Genomic DNA, 20,455 nt, shown 5'->3' on the forward strand with positions numbered 1-20,455 from the left:
GTGCATGCCGGTTAGAAATTGTGTCTGACTTAAGCTGACGCCACGTGACTGTGACGTATGCCATCAAAGAAGTGCAAAATGGATTTGAGAGCAGCTGGCTGATTCATTCTGCGCAGCTTCTCCAGAGCGACTGCACGAGCTCTGATGATGACGATTGACCCTTGGAGGTTTTAAATTAAGGACCGTTTTCAGATCGCAATCCTGGTTCATCCGGATCCCGAGATTCTCTTTGTCGTTGAGGTGGACGCATCCTCTACCGGGGTTGGAGTGGTACTCTCCCAGCGGCAGGGTGATCCTCCTAAACTACATCCATGTGCCTTCTTCTCTAAGAAGCTATTCCCGGCGGAGCGGAACTACGATATCGGCAATCGTGAGCTGCTCGCCATCAAGTTGGCTTTAGAGGAGTGGAGGCATTGGCAGGAGGGAGCTAACCACCAATTTTGTCATCACGGATACTCGCAATTTAGAATACTTCAGAGAGGCTAAGAGACTTAACCTGCGCCAAGCCCGATGGGCCCTCTTCTTTACCCGCTTTGATTTCCTCGTGTCTTACCGACGGGGCAGTAAGAATTGTAGAGCTGATGCTCTCTCCCGTATTCATAGTCCTCCCAGTGAAGATTCATCACCAGAACCCATTCTCCCTCCAGCCATGTTCGTCAACCCTATCGTCTGGGACATCGACGAGCAGCTGGCCGAAGAGAACCGTCGTCATCCCGCTCCACCGGGAGGTCCAGAGGGGCGCGTCTTCGTACTTCGCCACCTTTGCACCGCCCATCTGGACTCCGTTCATTCCACTCTGGGCTCTGGACATCCAGGTAGCAGGCGTACCCACTCGCTCCTCAGTAACCGGTACTGGTGGCCGTCCATCTCCCAGGATGTGTCCAGGTACGTCAGAGGATGCTCAGTCTGTGCCGTTACCAACACCCCCAGAAGACTCCCGGAGGACAAGCTCGTGCCACTTCCAATCCCTCAGCGACCGTGGTCTCATATTGGGGTGGACTTCATGACTGACCTGCCCCGATCCAGCAACCACACTTGCATCTTCGTTGTTGTGGATCGGTTTTCTAAGGCCTGCAAGCTGATTCCATTACCAGGACTTCCAACTGCTTTTCAGACTCATCGGGGTTGCGGTCAGCTTGTCTTCTGGATACCACCCTCAGACTAATGGCCAGACTGAGCGGAAGATCCAGGAGATTGGACGGTACCTGAGGACCTACTACCACCAGTACCAGGACAGCTGGAGCCAGTTCTTTCCCTGGGCTGAATACGCCCAGAACTCCCTTCGGCAGTCTACCACTGGGCTCACCCCCTTCCAGTGTGTCCTGGGTTTTCAACCTCCTCTCTTCCCTTGGTCGGGTGAGCCCTCAGAGATTCCAGCTGTCGATTACTGGTTCCATCAGAGCAAGAGTGTATGGGACTCGGCTCACGTGTATCTCCAGCAGGCAGTGCAGAGGCATAAGGATTAAACTGATCGTCGGCGCTCGGAACCTCCGCAATATCAGCCAGGTCAGAAGGTGTAGCTGTCGACCCGGGACATTCGCCTCCGCCTGCCTTGCCGTAAGCTGAGTCCTCGATACATTGGTCCATTCACCGTACAGAGGCAGCTGAACGACATCACCTACAGACTCAACCATCCTCAACCATCAAACCCTTCACTGAACCTGTCACTCCTCCTTCCACTGAATCTGTTCCAGCCGACGTACCTCCTCTTCCGGTTCCCATCATGGAAGAACCCATCTACCAGGTCCGCACCATCTTGGACTCATGGCGTCGAGGTCCAAGGCTAGAGTACCTGGTCGACTGGGAGGACTATGGCCCAGAGGAGTGGTCGTGGGTTCCTCGCGAGGACATCTTGGATCCAGCCTTACTCATCCAGAGGCGCCTCGGAGGAGGGGGGTACTGTCAGGATTCCACCAGCTTCATCCACTCCTCCCACTCATTAACTCACTCCACCCACTCGTTCATTGTCACCCGAGTTCTAATCACCATCACCTGCACCCCATCATCACATCTCCCTTTATATTCAGCTCCCCTGCACTCACTCTTTGTCTGGTCTCGTCAATACATGACTCACAGACTCTGTCATGCTACTTACCCTCTACTTACCTGCCTTCCTCTGGACTTCATGCAAGCCTTGCCCTCAGAACTCTTCCTCAGTCTTCAGCCATCCGTCTGCACCCGTGCCTGGGATCTTTCACCTGCATCTGCAACAGAGACTCTAGTTAATCTTCAGTTAAGTTACCAATCAACTATCATCTGTCTATATACTCACCATATCTCGGACAGCTTCTGCAAAACCTGTTAAATAAACTACTTCACTTACCACCAGTCTGACTCCTGTTCGATCCGTGACACACGTGGGCAACTCTCGCATCGGCGAACAAACCTGAAAACAAGATGAAACAGACTAAGGAGGCGTTTACACAACACTGTTTATGCCTTTCAGCCATTCATTTATGCGACTAAGTCCTTGCAAACAAAGTGCAAGTTTTAGAAAACTATACTGTTATAATCTTTGTGTAAATCTTTGTGTAAATCTTTGTGAAAACGGCAACGTGATGAGCATGCGTATTACGTGTTCAGTCTATATATACGTAGTTTCTTTACAAGAGAAATCGCCATCTACTGGCCTTGCATGAATAAAAGTTTTAGTCATTTTCGTAGATCCATGTGAACGGGGATTGTTTTGACAAGGTTGTCATCTGTACGCAAAAGTGCTGAAAACAGGCGAGCTCAACTCCCAAAACATTTGTGGGTGCGAGTTATAGAAATCTGTACACGAAAAACATAAAGGAAAACAATACTCGGTTGCTAACGTAACCTCCGTTCTCTCTAGAGAGGGAACGAGTATTGCGTAAGTTTAGCTTACGCTACGGGAAAGATTCATCTTCTCGAGATACTGAAGCCAAAAAATGATCCTTAATTTTGTATTCCTTGTCAACGCAGTGCAGCAGCTAGCAGACCTAGAGCAGGCCATCTCGCGTGCTCATTGGCTGCCCTGCGGGCAACTGCTGCAGCCTACCAGTGAGCCCGGCGTGACGTCACGCCCAATGAAGGGCGCTCGCGCCTTCATAGCGTCACAGCACGCCAGAATGGGCGTGGCTTAGCGTATAACACTAGGGGCTGTAGGCTGACTTCCCTGGTTTTCGTCGACTGAAGCGAAGTCGCTCGTGGCGCGAGCACGGCCGGTTACGCAATACTCGTTCCCTCTCTAGAGAGAACCGAGGTTACGTTAGTAACCGAGTATCGTTCTCTTACGAGAGGTTCTCTCGTATTGCGTAAGTTTAGCTTACGCTACGGGAACACTTTGTCAACGCCGTGCGCGCCAAGCATCCACATGAGACCCCGAGCTTTCAGGGGAACCCCATAAGTGGAAAAAATAAGGTGGCCAGCCACGCGGGCCATCACTTGTACATAAGCACACATAAGGAATACAGAGCAGCGCGCCGGTCTGTATAGGCACATGGCACATACCCTACTTAGTGCAGCTCAACCAGGAGAGCTGAGTCATGTGAGAGTGATCTGAGCAGGAGATCTGGGCAGAATACACCTCTCCTTCAGACTGACAACAGTTTAGCCTGCAAGGCAGGAACTTCTAGGTTATAAAACCTGACAAAGGTAGACGGGGAGCTCCAGCCCGCCGCTACACATATGTCATGGATAGAAATTCCACTGGACCATGCCCACGAAGAGGCCACGCCTCTCGTGGAATGAGCCCTGATGCCCAGAGGGCATTGCAGACCTTTTGACACGTAAGCGGCCGCTATAGCGTCTACTATCCATCTGGACAGGCTCTGTTTCGAGGAGGCGAGACCCTTGGTGCGCCCACCAAACGAAACAAAAAAGCTGTTCCGAACGCCTGAAGGAGGCGGAGCGCGTAATGTAAAACCTCAGCGCTCTGACAGGGCAGAGGAGATTCACATCACGGTTTTCAGTGATAGATATTTCAACCCCACGGTGTCTAGTGGTTCAAATGGAAAAGCTTTCAGGGCCTCGAGGACAAATGAAAGATCCCACATGGGAACCGACGGGGGGCGTGGCGGATTCATCCTTCTAGCTCCTCTAAGGAAGCGGATGGCCAACTCGTGTCTTCCCAATGACTGGCCGTGCGTCGATTCTGCGAACGCTGCCACGGCCGCCACGTATACATTGAGCGTGGATGGGGACCTTCCCTTATCCAACAGCTCTTGTAGGAAGGTGAGCAGATGCGCCACCCCGCATGTCCGCGGGTCCAGACCTCTGTCGGTGCACCATCCAGAGAAAACCGACCATTTAGACGCGTAGAGCCTTCTCGTGGAAGGGGCTCTAGACTGCGTGATCGTGTTCATCACTCCTTCTGGCAGGGCAACGAGTACCCGTTGATCAACCATGCATGCAGAGACCAGCGCTCTGGATTGGGATGCCAGATCGTGCCGCGAGCCTGAGAGAGGAGATCTGCCCTCACCGGATTCGGCCACGGAGCTGTATGTGACAGCCCTGCTAGTTCCGGGAACCAAATCTGATTCTCCCAACGCGGGGCTATGAGGAGCACCGAGTGGCGCGTTTCCCTGATTCTCTTGATCACCTGTGGCAACAGAGAGACCGGAGGGAAAGCATATAGCGGGAGGCTGGGCCAACTTGGGCCAGCGCGTCCTCGTCCTTCGAACAGACCGTCGGGCATTGAGCGTGTCTTTTGACACAAATAGGTCGACTTCCGCTCTGCCGAATAGGCGCCACAGTTTCTGGACCGTTTGGGGTGCAGGGACCATTCCCCTGGGGGAACATTGTCCCTGGTCGGTTTGTCTGGGCCGTCGTTCAAATGGCCAGGCACATGCGCCGCCCTCAGCGAGCGCAGGTGCATCTGAGACCAAATAAGGAGGCGTTCCGTCAGATTGCAGAGATTTCTGGATCTGACACCGCCCTGACGGTTTACATAGGATACCACAGACATGTTGTCCGAGCGGACAAGAACATGCTGGTCCTGTATGAACGGGAGGAAGCACTTCAGCGCGTTCTCGACCGCTATCATTTCCAGACAGTTTATGTGAAAACCCTTCTCCTGGTCTGACCACTGGCCAAAGGCCGGTCTGCCCTCGAACAGTGCGCCCCAACCCGAGTTGGACGCGTCTGTCGAGATGACTTTACGATAAGAGATGGTTCCCATCATTACTCCCTGCTGGTACCAGTCGGCCACTAACCAGGGCTGCAGAGCTGCTATGCAGGCCTGAGTCACTCTGATTTTCTGGCCGCCAGACACCCGGCGGGACACGCGAGCATTCAACCAGCGTTGGAGCGGGCGCATGCGCAGTAGGCCCAGCTGGAGCACCGCTGCAGCTGATGCCATACAGCCCAACATCCTTTGAAATGTTTTCAAAGGGAGGAAGCTGCCCTTCTGGAAAGATGCGGCTAGGTGGTGAACACGGCGCGCGCGCTGTGTCGATAAACGAGCCGTCATGGTCACCGAGTCCAGTGCTATTCCTAAAAGGAAATTGACTGGCTGGGCAGTAATGAGCTCTTGGTCCAGTTGACCGTGAGACCCAAGCTTTCCAGATGACTGAGAAGCACTGTTCTGTGAGATAGCAGTTCTGTCTCTGACTGTGCCAATATCAGCCAATCGTCCAGATAGTTCATTATTCGCAGCCCCTGACTTCTCAGGGGGGCGAGCGCCGCGTCCATGCACTTTGTAAATGTACAGGGTGCCAGGGACAGGCCGAACGGCAGGACGGTGTAATGATATACCTGACCATCGAAGGCGAATCTCAAAAATTGCCTGTGACGGGGTACTATCTGAATCTGAAAATAGGCATCCTTCAGATCTAGAGAAATAAACCAGTCCCTCGGGCGAACGTGCGCGAGGATTTTCCTGGTCGTAAGCATTTTGAACGGTCTTTTCGCAAGCATTTAGTTCAAATGTCTCAGATCTAGGATAGGTCTGAAGGCTCCGTCCTTCTTGGGTACGAGAAAATATCGGCTGTAAAAGCCTGACTCGCTCAGAGAAGGTGGTACCTTTTCTATAGCCCCTTTGCACAGCAGCTTTGCTATTTCTGCGTGAAGTAGGTGTGCTACTTCCGCATTCACTATCGTCGCGGTCCGGGCTTGAAAGCGCGGGGGACGGCAAATGAATTTAAGTGTATAGCCCTGCTTTATTGTGCTCAACACCCATTCTGAAAACCCTGGGATAGTTTCCAACGCAGCTATGTGAGCCGCTAGGGGGCGAATGGCCTCCGGGTTCAGACCGCCGCCATTTGCGGGCTTGTGAAACTGAACCGGAGCCGAAAAGTGCGGTGCACGCGCTCTCGGTTCTGGGCAATGGCTGCTCGCTGAAAAGCCGAAACCGGCTGATTTATGTGAGATGTCCCAATCATAAGGGATGGGGAACAGTCTTTTGTCATTTTTTTTGACGCGCGAGCAGCGCTCCGGGCGGGAAAGCTTCCTGTAAGCGTGAGCGCGTGTGTGCGGGCACGAGACTTACAAGTGTATTGCCCTGCGTTTTGTGATAACACTTAAACGCGCGGGCGGAGACCGGGGGGAGGTTAGTGTTTAGCAAGTGTGAACGCTCTCAGGCGGGCACGAGACTTACATTCATAACCTGCTTTCTTTTGTGAAACTGAACCGGAGCCGAAAGCGCGGCGCGCGCGCTCTCGGTTCTGGGCAATGGCTGCTCGCTGAAAGCCGAGACCGGCTGATTTATATGAGATGTCCCAATCATAAGGGATGGGGAACATTCTTTTTTTTTTTTTTTTTGACGCGCGAGCAGCGCTCCGGGCTGAAAAGCTTCCTGTAAGCGTGAGCGCGTGTGCGCGTGCACGAGACTTACAAGTGTATTTGACGCCCCGATCATAATGGATGGGGAGCGCTTTATTAATGCCCTGCGTTTTGTGATAACACTTAAAAACGCGGGGGCGGAGCCCGGGGGGAGGTTTGTGCTAGCAAGCGTGAACGCACTCTGGCGGGCACGAGACTTACATCCATAACCTGCTTTCTTTTGTGAAACTGACCCGGAGCCGAAAGCGCGGCGCGCGCGCTCTCGGTTCTGGGCAATGGCTGCTCGCTGAAAGCCGAGACCGGCTGATTTATGTGAGATGTCCCAATCATAAGGGATGGGGAACATTCTTTTTTCACTCTTTGACGCGCGAGCAGCGCTCCGGGCGGAAAAGCTTCCTGTAAGCGTGAGCGCGGGCACTAGACTTACAAGTGTATTTGACGCCCCGATCATAATGGATGGGGAGCGTTTTATTAATGCTTTGCGTTTTGTGATAACACTTAAACGCGCGGGCGGAGCCCGGGGGGAGGTTTGTGTTAGCAAGCGTGAACGCACTCTGGCGGGCACGAGACTTACATTCATAACCTGCTTTCTTGATCGTGTAACAGAGCGGGCAGATAGTGGGCACAGACTTGTGGACACATTTCTTACATTCAACACTCGAGCGGCTTTTCTGCGCTTCATGAGAGTGTGCTCTGCGAGGTTCGGAGTGCTTATGTGTAGTGGTGAACACTGGGGCGTGGGCACTTTCATTACACTTACAACACCGACGGCATGAGCCGGACCAGACATTAAATACTCTTTTTGAGATTTTTCTGGGTCGCCGTGAAAACGGCGTTTGTGTGCAGGCGGGAGGGTCAACAAACCGGCTCGTTGGCTGCTAATTGAACCACTGCAGTAGCCTGTTTGAAGGGGACTGACAGGGAATAAACTTAAACACGCACGTCTTTTCGGAGGCGTTGTGTCTGTTAGTAAGTTAAGCGTGAGCGCTCGTGAGCGGGCACGTAACTTACATTCTTAATCTGACATTATACTCACTTGAGATTTCTCTGGGTCGCCGTGAGAACGGCGGATGTGTGCAGGCGAGCGGGTTGCTTTACCGGCTCGTTGGCTGCCAAATACACCACTGCAGTATCCTTATCTAAGGGGACTGACATGGCGAGACATTTCGACGGCGGCGCGCAAGCCCGTCCGGGTCATGCAGAGAGCTCGAGAGGGCTCTGCATGACGCGCGAACGGGGACGCGAGGGCGGGGTAGCTCTCTTGTAATGTAAAGAGAGCTAGCCGCGTGCTCGGTGGTCGAGCAGAACTGGAACAGTGTTTGTACGAGGGGCACGCGCACGAGTAGTGGGCACGGGACCTACATGTAACACAGATGAGGCCCGTCCGGGTCATGCAGAGAGCTCGAGAGGGCTCTGCATGACGCGCGAACGGGGACACGAGGGCGGGGTAGCTCTCTTGTAACGTAAAGAGAGCTAGCCGCGTGCTCGTACGTGTCCCTCGGCCTCATTCTCAGATGCGACGGCAGTGAGGCTCGTGAGCGGCAGCTGCGCGTCGGTGAGGAGAGGCGGGGGGTGTTGAAGGCTTCGAGTCGAGACCGCAGGGTCGACAGCGGAAGCGCTTCACAGCCGGAAGTGCGAGGCGTCTTAGAAAAAGACACTCGCTGCTCTTTTAGAATAGGTTTTAGAATAGGTTTTAGCAAGGTAAAGGATACGTCGCCGGATAGCGTAGCTCGCACGGATGGCTGAAGGTGGCGAAGACGGCCGGCTTCCTCAGCGCTCTCCTAAGCTGGCTGTCCGCTGTTCGACGGCGGCGGTGGCTTCTCTCAGATCCAGCGATGCGAAGAGCTCGCTTCAGTCGACGAAAACCAGGGAAGTCAGCCTACAGCCCCTAGTGTTATACGCTAAGCCACGCCCATTCTGGCGGGCTGTGACGCTATGAAGGCGCGAGCGCCCTTCATTGGGCGTGACGTCACGCCGGGCTCACTGGTAGGCTGCAGCAGTTGCCCGCAGGGCAGCCAATGAGCACGCGAGATTGCCTGCTCTAGGTCTGCTAGCTGCTGCACTGCGTTGACAAGGAATACAAAATTAAGGATAATTTTTTGGCTTCAGTATCTCGAGAAGATGAATCTTTCCCGTAGCGTAAGCTAAACTTACGCAATACGAGAGAACCTCTCGTAAGAGAACTTTTCCATTTTTAGTACATCATTATTGTTTAACAAATATAAAGAACAAATAAGGACCGTTCACACCAAGAAGATAACTATAATGATAACTATGTATAATTACCTCCACACCAACGATCGATAACGGTCTGTTTAGTCTATGCTCGCGCGGTGCGGTTTCAAAATGTTTTTGGTGTTCTTTAACCAGCAGATATCCTCAGTATGCAATGTTTTGAGTGAAGCTGATGTAATCAATATAGTGGAATAAAAACAACATCTAGTCTTTTTCACCGCAACTTCAAAGCAAGACAATGTTGTCGAAACGAGCGCTGGATACCTGAGGTAATACTTCTCACCATTTGTTCAGAGGGTATGAACGATTGTTTTCCATATACATTTTCTTGAAAAGGGGCTTGACTTGTCAAACAGTTGTAAATTTTTCTGGTCCTCTGCGATTAACTTCCTCACTATGTCGTCTGCTATTTTAAATGCGTGACCCCTTAAATTAGCATGACAGCCAATCAGAATCCAGTGTTTTATCGTTCAACAGCTTGGAAAAAAATCGTTCCGAAAGTGATCCCAATTGTCACAGCTATGCACTTCATCTCCCATCACTCTCCTTGGTTCCCATCTGCATGTCGTTCATGATCACACACACACCTGCACCTCATCATTACCCTTATTACCTACACTACTTATACACACACTTCACCCCAGCTCATTGTCCGGTCTGGAGTACACCTTTTGGAATTATATGGAATTGTTTTTCCATATAAGGATTCCACAAAATTCAGTTAATTCCCAAAATATAGCTAAGTAAAGGTGATTTCACACTTGATTCAATTGCTTAGTCCGAACCAGAATTCAATCGCTCCTTCCTCCTTCCCCCTAGTTTTCACAATATACTTTTATATATGTATATTTTTAAGTTATTTACAATTGTAATAATATTTACCTTTGTGTCTCCCTCGATTGAAATCACATCTGCATCTCTTTATCATCACAAATAAACTTCAATTTTGCTGTTGATCAATGTTCTCAGAAAGTCAAAGCTTCCTCTTACCACTTAAAAATACACAGAGTGGAACTGCATGTTTCCAGATTTTTTTCTTTTTTTCTGAGAGTTCACTGATAATTTCTTGAAGTTGGTGTAAGTGAGCAGTGCAATGATAGGTGTTGCCACATAACAAGCTCTTTAATAACAATTCACATTTCCCCATCCTCAGTTTCTGTGATGGGATTGAAATTAGTTTAAACCCTGCTTGCACAAGAAACGCCTTCAGAGAAGAACATTTTCTCGAATAATAAAATCATGCACTCCAGTTACGTCATGTACATTAAAGACTAATTTTACGAGGAACTACTTTATGAGCAGATACTTTTATGAGCATGATTCCTAATGCTGGATAAAAGTTGACCGCCATCAGAATTTTTTTTTGATATTTTCCTACAATTTGACTTCATTGCTTTCTAAAAAGAAAATACCAGGAAGAAGATGCTCTCTATCTTCATGTTTCTTTTGCGCTCCTGATAAGGGTCTAACAATTCATGTGAGACGCCCAGGGCAACATTTAAACTACCATAGACTGAACCCATCCTGCGTGGCTCTGAAAATGGTTTGAGGAAAATAAAAAAATCCCTGCATGAATAAATGTGTAGATGAAGAAGTCAGGAGAAAGGTGAATGTCAGAAAGCTTATGTCATGTTCACCCACTAATCAGACCCTGCAGACCATAAACACAGATCTCCCATGATTCTGTTCCTGCGGCCCATGACGTGCTTTCATTCACCAGCCCGGAGATAATAGAATGAAGGAATGGGATGATGAGGAGGGAATAAAAGGAGGAAGCAGGCCGGGGGAAGATGGATAGATCATAGGTTTAGCCTTTCTTTAACGTTCTCCTTCTCCATATTTCTATGTGGGCAGCCTAGAGCTATTTCTGAAAACGTAACATATCAAAACTTAACAGCATTTTCTTTTTTGAATACTGCTGAGTTCAATATTATTTCATTTTGAACCTTTCTCTTTTTTACTTCCTATCTTCTGTGCTGCTCACTCCAGGGCAGCTACACACACACACACACACACACACACACACACACACACACACACACACACACACACACACACACACACACACACACACACACACACACACACACACACACACACACACACATTGGGTTTCCATGTTTTATGTGGACTTTCCATAGACACAATTATTTTTATACTGTACAAACTGTATAACTGTTTACCCATAAAAAAAAAAACTTTCTGCATTTTTATATATTCAAAAAATATCTCACTATGATTTAGAAGCTGTTGAGCTGTCCTCATGGGGACCAAAAAATTAGGACAATGATTTCAGAAGATGTCATCTTTAAGGGGATATTTTGTCCACATAACGTACCAGGACACACACACACACACACACACACACACACACACACACACACACACTTTCACTGAAGGGCAATCCAGCTCACTTCCTGTGAGGCAGGAAGAACAAAGCTCCGTAAAACGCACTCTCTTTCTCTCTGAATGTGAGATTAGAGGTCTTACAGCTTCAGCACACGGGTGTCCCCCTTCACATCCGGAACTGATTGGAGCATAATTGGCCCAAACAGGATGTAGCAAACACCACAAGCTGGTTTAGCTCACACAAGATTATAATCCTTCATATTACTATCACATATGCTGTTGATTAATCTATTAAACTGTAAACTCTACACATACACTCAACATGCTCAGGAGAATCTGCTAAATGTTTTTTTGTAACTTTGATATGCAACAGAGTTAAGAATGACAGATGGAAATCTAAGTACATTAGCCTAGGCTATACATATACTAGAATATAGCTGGCTAATGCAGTCAATGTTATTATTGCAAAATAAACTCTGACAGGGTGATTAGAACCCCAATGTGATGCGATTATGACTGACTGATTGACTGGCTGTACATTATCCTGCTTATTACACAGCTACTTACCAAATAAATAATTAAATAAAATGTGAAATATTTATTTGAATTGCTTTATTATGTGAGAAGAACGAGAGAGCATAGTGATACAAGAGACGCCATTACAGCCACTTAAAACATACTCATAGGTAGTTGAAAATGCATGTGACCACATTGAATTTGTAGAATAACAGCAACTATTTTGTGTGAAAGTCACATCTTAACCTAGTTGTGACATAAAGGAGCACTAAAATACAAAATACAAACTACTAAAAATGTTTGCACTGCGACATTACATTTAGTTGAAACATTACTTTACAATATAAACTAAATATTTACGGAAGCCTCAGACCAGGAGTATTGCATCATTGCATATTGCATTGCATCAATAAGCTCATGTAGTTTGAATGAGCCTTAACAAGGGAAATCAAAATTCACATAATTTCTGTCACAACTTCTATACGTCCCAAGCTCCAGCAGAAACTTGGTCCATCACTGAATTTACCTGCAATGGCTGTAACAGTTGTGGTCCAAAGTTCGGTGGTCTCAGCCCTTTCAAGTCCAGTGTGCCCAACACTTCCAAGTCTGGTGGTTTCAATGCTTTCCAGTCCGGTGAGCTCAGTGATTCCAAGTCCAGGGGTCCCAAGTCTGGTCGTCTCAATGCTTCCAACTCCAATGTACTCAGCACTTCCATGTCCAGTGGTCTCAAGTTCGGTGGCTTTAGCACCTCCAAGTCTGGTGGTCCCAATTCCAGTGGTCTCAATGCTTCCATGTCCAGTGGTTCCAGTGCTTCAAAGTGAGAATTTTGGGGTGGTGATGGCCCAGTAGATAAGACACATGCCTTTGGTGTGAGAGACCCGGGTTCGAATCCGCTGAGAGACACCAATGTGTCCCTGAGGAAGACACTTAAGTTGCTCCAGAGGCGTGCGACCTCTGACATATATAGCAATTGTAAGTCGCTTTGGATAAAAGCGTCAGCTAAATGAATAAATGTAAATGTAAATGTAAAGTCCAGTGGGCTCAGTGCATCCAAGTCCGATGGTCCCAAGTCCAGTTGTCCCAATGCTTCCAAGTCCAATGGGCTCAGCCCTTTCAAATCCAGTGTGCTCAGTGCATCCAAGTCCAGTGGTCCTAAGTCCAGTGGTCTCAGGCGCTTCCTGGTCCGGTGGTCCCAAGTCCAGTGGTCCCAATTCTTCCAAGTCCAATGGGCTCAGCCCTTTCAAATCCAGTGTGCTCAGCGCATCCAAGTCCAGTGGTCCTAAGTCCAGTGGTCTCAGGCGCTTCCTGGTCCGGTGGTCCCAAGTCCAGTGGTCCCAATGCTTCCAAGTCCGGTGGCCTCATCACTTCCAAGTCCAGTGGTCCCAATGCTTCCAAGTCCAATGGGCTCAGCCCTTTCAAATCCAGTGTGCTCAGCGCATCCAAGTCCAGTGGTCCTAAGTCCAGTGGTCTCAGGCGCTTCCTGGTCCGGTGGTCCCAAGTCCAGTGGTCCCAATGCTTCCAAGTCCGGTGGCCTCATCACTTCAAAGTCCAGTGGTCCCAATGCTTCCAAGTCCGGTGGCCTCAGCACTTCCAAGTCCAGTGGGCTCAGTGCAGTCCAAGTCAGATGGTCCCAAGTCCAGTAGAAAGAAATTGCGGTAACACTTTCAATGAAGCCCATGCTTGAATGAATTATAGCCCCATTATACTTATTTACCAGCATTAATGTTCTATAAGTATATCTCCTCAAGGCATTGTCACAGTGTCTGGTTTGTGTTCCCTGGGTTGCCACTAGAGGTCCTCGTTCTCACGGTGTCTTTCACGTTTGACTTCATTTCCCAGCATTCTGTCTGTCACTCATCAGTTCATTGCACTCAGCTGTTTCCCATCACCTTGTTAGTTTGAGTGTATATATACCCTGTCTGTTTTAGTGTTTGTCACGGAGTCGTTGTTATTCGTCACACCACTTTGGAGGTCTGTGTTCTTGCCTTTTATTGTTTTGATTCTTGTTTATGGATTGCCTTTTGGTTTTGACCCCTGCCTGGACTGGTTTTATGATTTTGGATTACCCGAATAAACTGCTATTGGATCTACCCCTGTTTCCTGTGTGTGGTATCGTGACAGAACGACTCCGTCACGATGAATAGATCCAGCAGTTCGGGATTCCATAACCCTTCTCCTGTGTATGGGGAAGGAAGGGGACCACAGAGAGGAGGTTCGCAGGTCGGGGAGGAAGCGCCTCGACTAAACATTTTTCAATGTTTTGGCTTATGGGCCCAGCAGACTGAGGAAGCAGCGGCGGCTAAGGCTTCAGCGAACTCGTCCATCAGAGATGGTGAGTCGTTTCTGGGGACTCGTCTGGCAAAGTTCTCCGGAACTCGGGGAGGTTGCAGGGGAGGAGGTGGTCGACAAATTCCACGACACCATCCTCCGCCTTTCCATTCTTCTGATCCGGAGCCGCCGGACTGGTCCAGTACAAGATTCTCACCGCTGGTTCCACCCCGCACAAAGTCATCATCGTGGGGCTCATCTACCACAAGGTCCTCACCACTGGTCCCGTCCAACTCAAGATCCTCGCCGCTGGTTCCGCCCAGCACAAGATCTTCGCCGCTGGTCCCGTCCATCTTAAAGCCCTCGCCACTGGTTTCGTCCAGCCCAAGGTCCTCCTCACCACTGGTCCTGTCCAGTCCAAAGTCCTCGCCCCTGGTCCCGTCTAGTACTGAGGCTGCAGCTCGCCATCAAGGACGGAGGAGGAGGAGAAGGGCCTCGTATCTCCCCAACAACCCGGTGGTCCCGAGTCCGGTGGTCTCAGTTCCGGTGGTCCCAGTGCCGGTGGTCCCGAGTCCAGTGGTCCCGAGTCAAGTGTCTGCTGTTCCTGAGCCTGAGCCAGTGTCTGCTGTTCCAGAGCCGGAGCCAGTGTCTGCTGTTCCAGAGCCAGAGCCAGTGCCTGTTCCAGAGCCGGAGCCTGTGTCTGCTGTACCTGAGCCGGAGCCAGAGCCAATGCCTGTTCCAGAGCCGGAGCCTGTGTCTGCTGTACCTGAGCCAGAGCCAGCGCCTGTTCCTGAACCAGTGTTTGTTTCTGTGTTTGTGTCTGTTCTTGTGGCTGTTACAGTTTTGGTGTCTGTTCCTGAGCCGGAGCCAGTGTGTGTTCCTGAGCCGGAGCCAGTGTGTGTTCCTGAGCCGGAGCCAGTGTCTGTTCCTGAGCCGGAGCCAGTGTCTGTTCCTGAGCCGGAGCCAGTGTCTGTTCCTGAGCCGGAGCCAGTGTCTGTTCCTGAGCCGGAGCCAGTGTCTGTTCCTGAGCCGGAGCCAGTGTCTGTTCCTGAGCCGGAGCCAGTGTCTGTTCCTGAGCCGGAGCCAGTGTCTGTTCCTGAGCCGGAGCCAGTGTCTGTTCCTGAGCCGGAGCCAGTGTCTGTTCCTGAGCCGGAGCCAGTGTCTGCTCCTGAGCCGGAGCCAGTGTCTGCTCCTGAGCCGGAGCCAGTGTCTGCTCCTGAGCCGGAGCCAGTGTCTGCTCCTGAGCCGGAGCCAGTGTCTGTTCCTGAGCCGGAGCCAGTGTCTGTTCCTGAGCCGGAGCCAGTGTCTGCTCCTGAGCCGGAGCCGCCCGAGGGGTCTTCACCGCCCTGGCCGCCCGAGGGGTCTTCACCGCCCTGGCCGCCCGAGGGGTCTTCACCGCCCTGGCCGCCCGAGGGGTCTTCACCGCCCTGGCCGCCCGAGGGGTCTTCACCGCCCTGGCCGCCCGAGGGGTCTTCACCGCCCTGGCCGCCCGAGGGGTCTTCACCGCCCTGGCCGCCCGAGGGGTCTTCACCGCCCTGGCCGCCCGAGGGGTCTTCACCGCCCTGGCCGCCCGAGGGGTCTTCACTGCCCTGGCCGCCCGAGGGGTCTTCACCGCCCTGGCCGCCCGAGGGGTCTTCACCGCCCTGGTCGCCCGAGGGGTCTTCACCGCCCTGGTCGCCCGAGGGGTCGTCTGCTTCGCCCTGGCCGCCCGATGGACTGTCAGCTTCGCCCTGGCCGCCCGATGGACTGTCAGCTTCGCCCTGGCCGCCCGATGGACTGTCAGCTTCGCCCTGGCCGCCCGATGGACTGTCAGCTTCGCCCTGGCCGCCCGATGGACTGTCAGCTTCGCCCTGGCCGCCCGATGGACTGTCAGCTTCGCCCTGGCCGCCCGATGGACTGTCAGCTTCGCCCTGGCCGCCCGATGGACTGTCAGCTTCGCCCTGGCCGCCCGATGGACTGTCAGCTTCGCCCTGGCCGCCCGATGAACTGTCTGCTTCGCCCTGGCCGCCCGATGGACTGTCTGCTTCGCCCTGGCCACCCGATGGACTGTCTGCTTCGACCTGGCCGCCCGATGGACTGTCTGCTTCGACCTGGCCGCCCGATGGACTGTCTGCTTCGCCCTGGCCGCCCGATGGACCGTCTGCTTCGCCCTGGCCGCCGGCTAAACCATCACCCCCTGTTTCTGTTCCCTTCCATGGACCTGGCCCCCCATCCCTCCCCCTGATCCTCCACCGTTCCACCTCCCTCCTGGTCTCTTGTTTTGTTTGTTTTTTGTGGGTCTTGGAGCGTCTGGTAGCCGCTCCGTAGAGGGGGGGTTATGTCACAGTGTCTGGTTTGTGTTCCCTGGGTTGCCACTAGAGGTCCTCGTTCTCACGGTGTCTTTCACGTTTGACTTCATTTCCCAGCATTCTGTCTGTCACTCATCAGTTCATTGCACTCAGCTGTTTCCCATCACCTTGTTAGTTTGAGTGTATATATACCCTGTCTGTTTTAGTGTTTGTCACGGAGTCGTTGTTATTCGTCACACCACTTTGGAGGTCTGTGTTCTTGCCTTTTATTGTTTTGATTCTTGTTTATGGATTGCCTTTTGGTTTTGACCCCTGCCTGGACTGGTTTTATGATTTTGGATTACCCGAATAAACTGCTATTGGATCTACCCCTGTTTCCTGTGTGTGGTATCGTGACAGGCATTGCTTATAGCAGTTTGAATTTTTTTTAAATATATATTTTTTTAATATTGTTGCTGTGTTTTGCTAGTATGTAACATAAACTATATGTATTAATGTGTGGCGAACAGGACGAGGTCGAGGGCCGCGAGAGAACGGCGCGAGGCCGGTGCCGTGATTACTGATGAGTGACTCCTGCGGGACGCACCGGCCTCGTGTCTCTCACGGAGGAGCGACGACAGTGGAGATCGAGGTAACACTTTAGAATACGGTTCCTTCGTTAATGAACAACTACACAAGAACCAATGAGTAACACAATATTAACAATCTAGTAACTATTATTAACTAACAAGAAACTCTGATTAACGAACTAGTAAGTAATAGCGCACAGATGAAAGTGGTACTTCAATAACTACTATATTTTTTTATGCTTCCCAGATAACTACTGAAAAAATTAATAATTCATACAAAACTAATCAATAACCAATGCAGGATAAATGACTAGCATTACATTAACATTTGAACTGCTACCGTAAACGAATACACAAGGTTGTTTACATTATCAATATGTAATAGCACAACAGACTGTTAATAATTGGCCCATGCTGTCTATTTATCAACTGAATAATTTTAAAGAAATGGATTTTATATACGGTAGTCTGGACCTTACTTGTCCTGTGGCCAATTTTCCGGCATTTCTCTGGAATGGCATTGAATCACTAGTGTCACGGTGACAACTGGAACATATTGAGTCATCAGCCATCCAAATACCATATAGAGTGAATTTATTATTTAACTTACCTCACAAAAAAAATATGTTTTTATGTATGTCTCCTAGCTCATATATATATATATATATATATATATATATATATATATATATATATATATATATATATATATATACATGTGTGTGTGTGTGTGTGTGTGTGTGTTTGTGTGTGTGTGTGTGTGTGTGTGTGTATCTTGTGAGTGAGAAGATTCTACACTTTATTGGCTTTTCATTATTAACTGTAAGAATCATGGGAACAAACTAGTAATGACTCAACTTTTACTTCATACTTCTATGGGAATTACTAATTATTTGGATCCGTATTCTAAAGTGAAGATCATGGTAACTAACTAGTAATGACTCAAGTGTTACTATACTTCTAAAGAAATTTTCTAAAAGTATACTAAAGTTCACCAAAAATCTCAAACGTTTGAAATGACTTTTGTGTTTGGTTGCACAAATCATTAATAGATCATGTAGTAACACTTGAGTCAATACTAGTTAGTTCCCATGATCTTCACTTTAGAATACGGATCCAAATAATTAGTAATTCCCATAGAAGTATGAATTACCACTTTCATATGTGCACTATTACTTCCTAATTTGTTAATCAGAGTTTATTTTTAGTTAATAGTAGTTACTAGATTGTTAATAAACTTTTCAGTAGTTCTCTGGGAAGCATTAAAAAATAGTTATTGATTAGTTAATAGTGAACTACCACTTTCATCTGTGCGCTATTACTTACTAGTTCGTTAATCAGAGTTTCTTGTTAGTTAATAATAGTTACTAGATTGTTAATATTGTGTTACTCATTGGTTGTTGTGTAGTTATTCATTAACGAAGGAACCGTATTCTAAAGTGTTACCGAGATCGAGAGAGACCAGGCCTGGATTTATGTTGTGTTTTGTTAAATGTGACAGCAGTCGTCCGTGAGGGGCTGATGTCTTTACTTTCATTTTGTATTTGTTTATTTCATTACTAAAGTGTTTAAATGTTCGCCTTCTTCCAATAACAATGAACTGTTACACAATGATTTCTGTTTTTTTAGTTTTTTCATAATTTTACTACAGGAATTATTGTTTATTAGTTAAAATTACAAGTAAACAACTTAAAATGTATTATGAGGACAGCTTCGTGATCTCTTAACATTTGCTTTAGGAAAATCGCATCCTATGTTTCACTTTACTTAAAGCCATCGATGATGCATTTATAGAGCTTAGTAACTGTATTATCACCCGTAGTAATTTTTTATAAGAATAACACGGCTATTAATAACAATAATTTAACTTATTTGACATAAATTAATCTGAAAGTCAACCAATCGACTGACTAATTTATACTTATAAATCAGTGTATAATGGTTTATGAGCATGCACATTGAAAAAGAAAATGCATAACTTATAAGTAATTATAAAAAATAATATAAATGTAACTAAATGTTCTTATAATGCAGTATATGTCTTAATGAGTGTTTATAAATTAGTAATACTTATAAATAAGTATAAATTGAGCTATAATTCATTATAAGCATGGTTTTCATAGAAAGTGCTACTGAAATTACTTGTAGGACTAAGGACCGCAAAATATAAATGTTTACAATTAAAATAGTTGTTACTCAATAAAAATAATAGTATTTCTGGTTGGCCACTTTACATGCAAGTCAGATGGTCTCTTCCTGTTTAAATGGCTAGTTCTTGACCAGAATTAGCTGCAATGTGGACCAGACTTTATGCTGATAGTCAAAAATCTGGCTACACGAGACTAGCAAGCATAGACTCTCCTAGAGTTCCAGTATCACTTTATATCAACAGCACTTACTGTGTGTGCTGGATTTAGGAATTAGACACTTGGTATACAAGAGAGCTCAGGGTCACATGAGGACAGAGTATCAGAGCTTGACTTGTCTGTTCTGTTTATCCGTCTTTTTCAAGCTCATTCTATTTAGGAAAAGAGAGGAGCAAGCATGCGGATAGCTACCTCACAAACGCAGACACAGGGGCCCGAGGCGTGCAAAAGTTCCCCCGCTGTCCTGCTGTCGGTTGTGTAGCAAGATGGGTGCTCAGTTGCCACAAAAGGAATAAATAAATGAGTACTTTTACTCAGCAAGGATGCATTAAATGATGGGGGGACAATATTGTGGTTTCCACAAAATTATGAAGCAGCACACTCAACGTTGATAATGAAAAGAAATGTTTCTTGAGCAGTAAATCAGCATATTAGAATGACTTCTGAATGATCATGAAACAGAAGACTGGAGTAATGATGCTGACATTCAGCTTTGATCACAGGAATACATTACATTTAAAAATATATCTTAATAGAAAGATTTCAATTTAAAACATACCGATCTTCAGACTTTCTGTTAAGAAAATCCTGAAAAAGGCAATTTTGCTATTAAATTGCTATTTTAATAAAATAATTAATATACTATATATTGTATTTTTATTATTAATTGAATTTCCATACAATACACGTGCGTTAAATAGAGGTCTGTAATGTACTGTGACTTCTCTTTTTAGGATCGTAATCTATCATTTACCCTATCACTTACTTTCCTGTGCATTTTAAACTAATTTATCAAGTTTTACTTGCAAATTCCACTTAATTTGTGGCTGGAGGTGATAGATATGGAAACTCTCCAAGCCTTGTGAGAAATATCAATGGTTAACTGCTTTAATGTGACAATTTCAGATTCACTGTATTTAGCGCTAAAAAAATATATTTTACTGTAAGACTTGACTCAAACATGTCAGCGTGACTCTGCAAATGTGTGTGTGTGTGTGTGTGTGTGTGTGTGTGTGTGTGTGTGTGTGTGTGTGTGTGTGTGTGTGTGTGTGTGTGTGTGTGTGTGTGTGTGTGTGTGTGTGTGTGAGAGAGCATTTGCATAGCAGAGGCCCCATTGGGT

The 20,455-nt window shown here is 48.0% G+C and overlaps 1 long non-coding RNA gene across 1 annotated transcript; it reads right to left on the minus strand.

Annotated features, from left to right (window-relative positions):
• Positions 1–2,167: 2,167 nt before the first annotated feature.
• On the minus strand, positions 2,168–19,580 carry LOC143733275 (uncharacterized). Its single transcript, XR_013201309.1, has 3 exons — positions 19,528–19,580; positions 2,324–2,386; positions 2,168–2,204 (listed from the first exon to the last, which is right to left on the minus strand). It is a non-coding gene; the product is annotated as an uncharacterized LOC143733275 (long non-coding RNA).
• Between the last annotated feature and the right edge of the window lie 875 nt (positions 19,581–20,455).

The sequence above is a fragment of the Siphateles boraxobius genome, unplaced genomic scaffold (genome assembly GCF_051911475.1).
Source record: "Siphateles boraxobius isolate OS27281-9 unplaced genomic scaffold, OSU_SipBor_1 94, whole genome shotgun sequence".
Taxonomy (NCBI): Eukaryota; Metazoa; Chordata; class Actinopteri; order Cypriniformes; family Leuciscidae; genus Siphateles; species Siphateles boraxobius.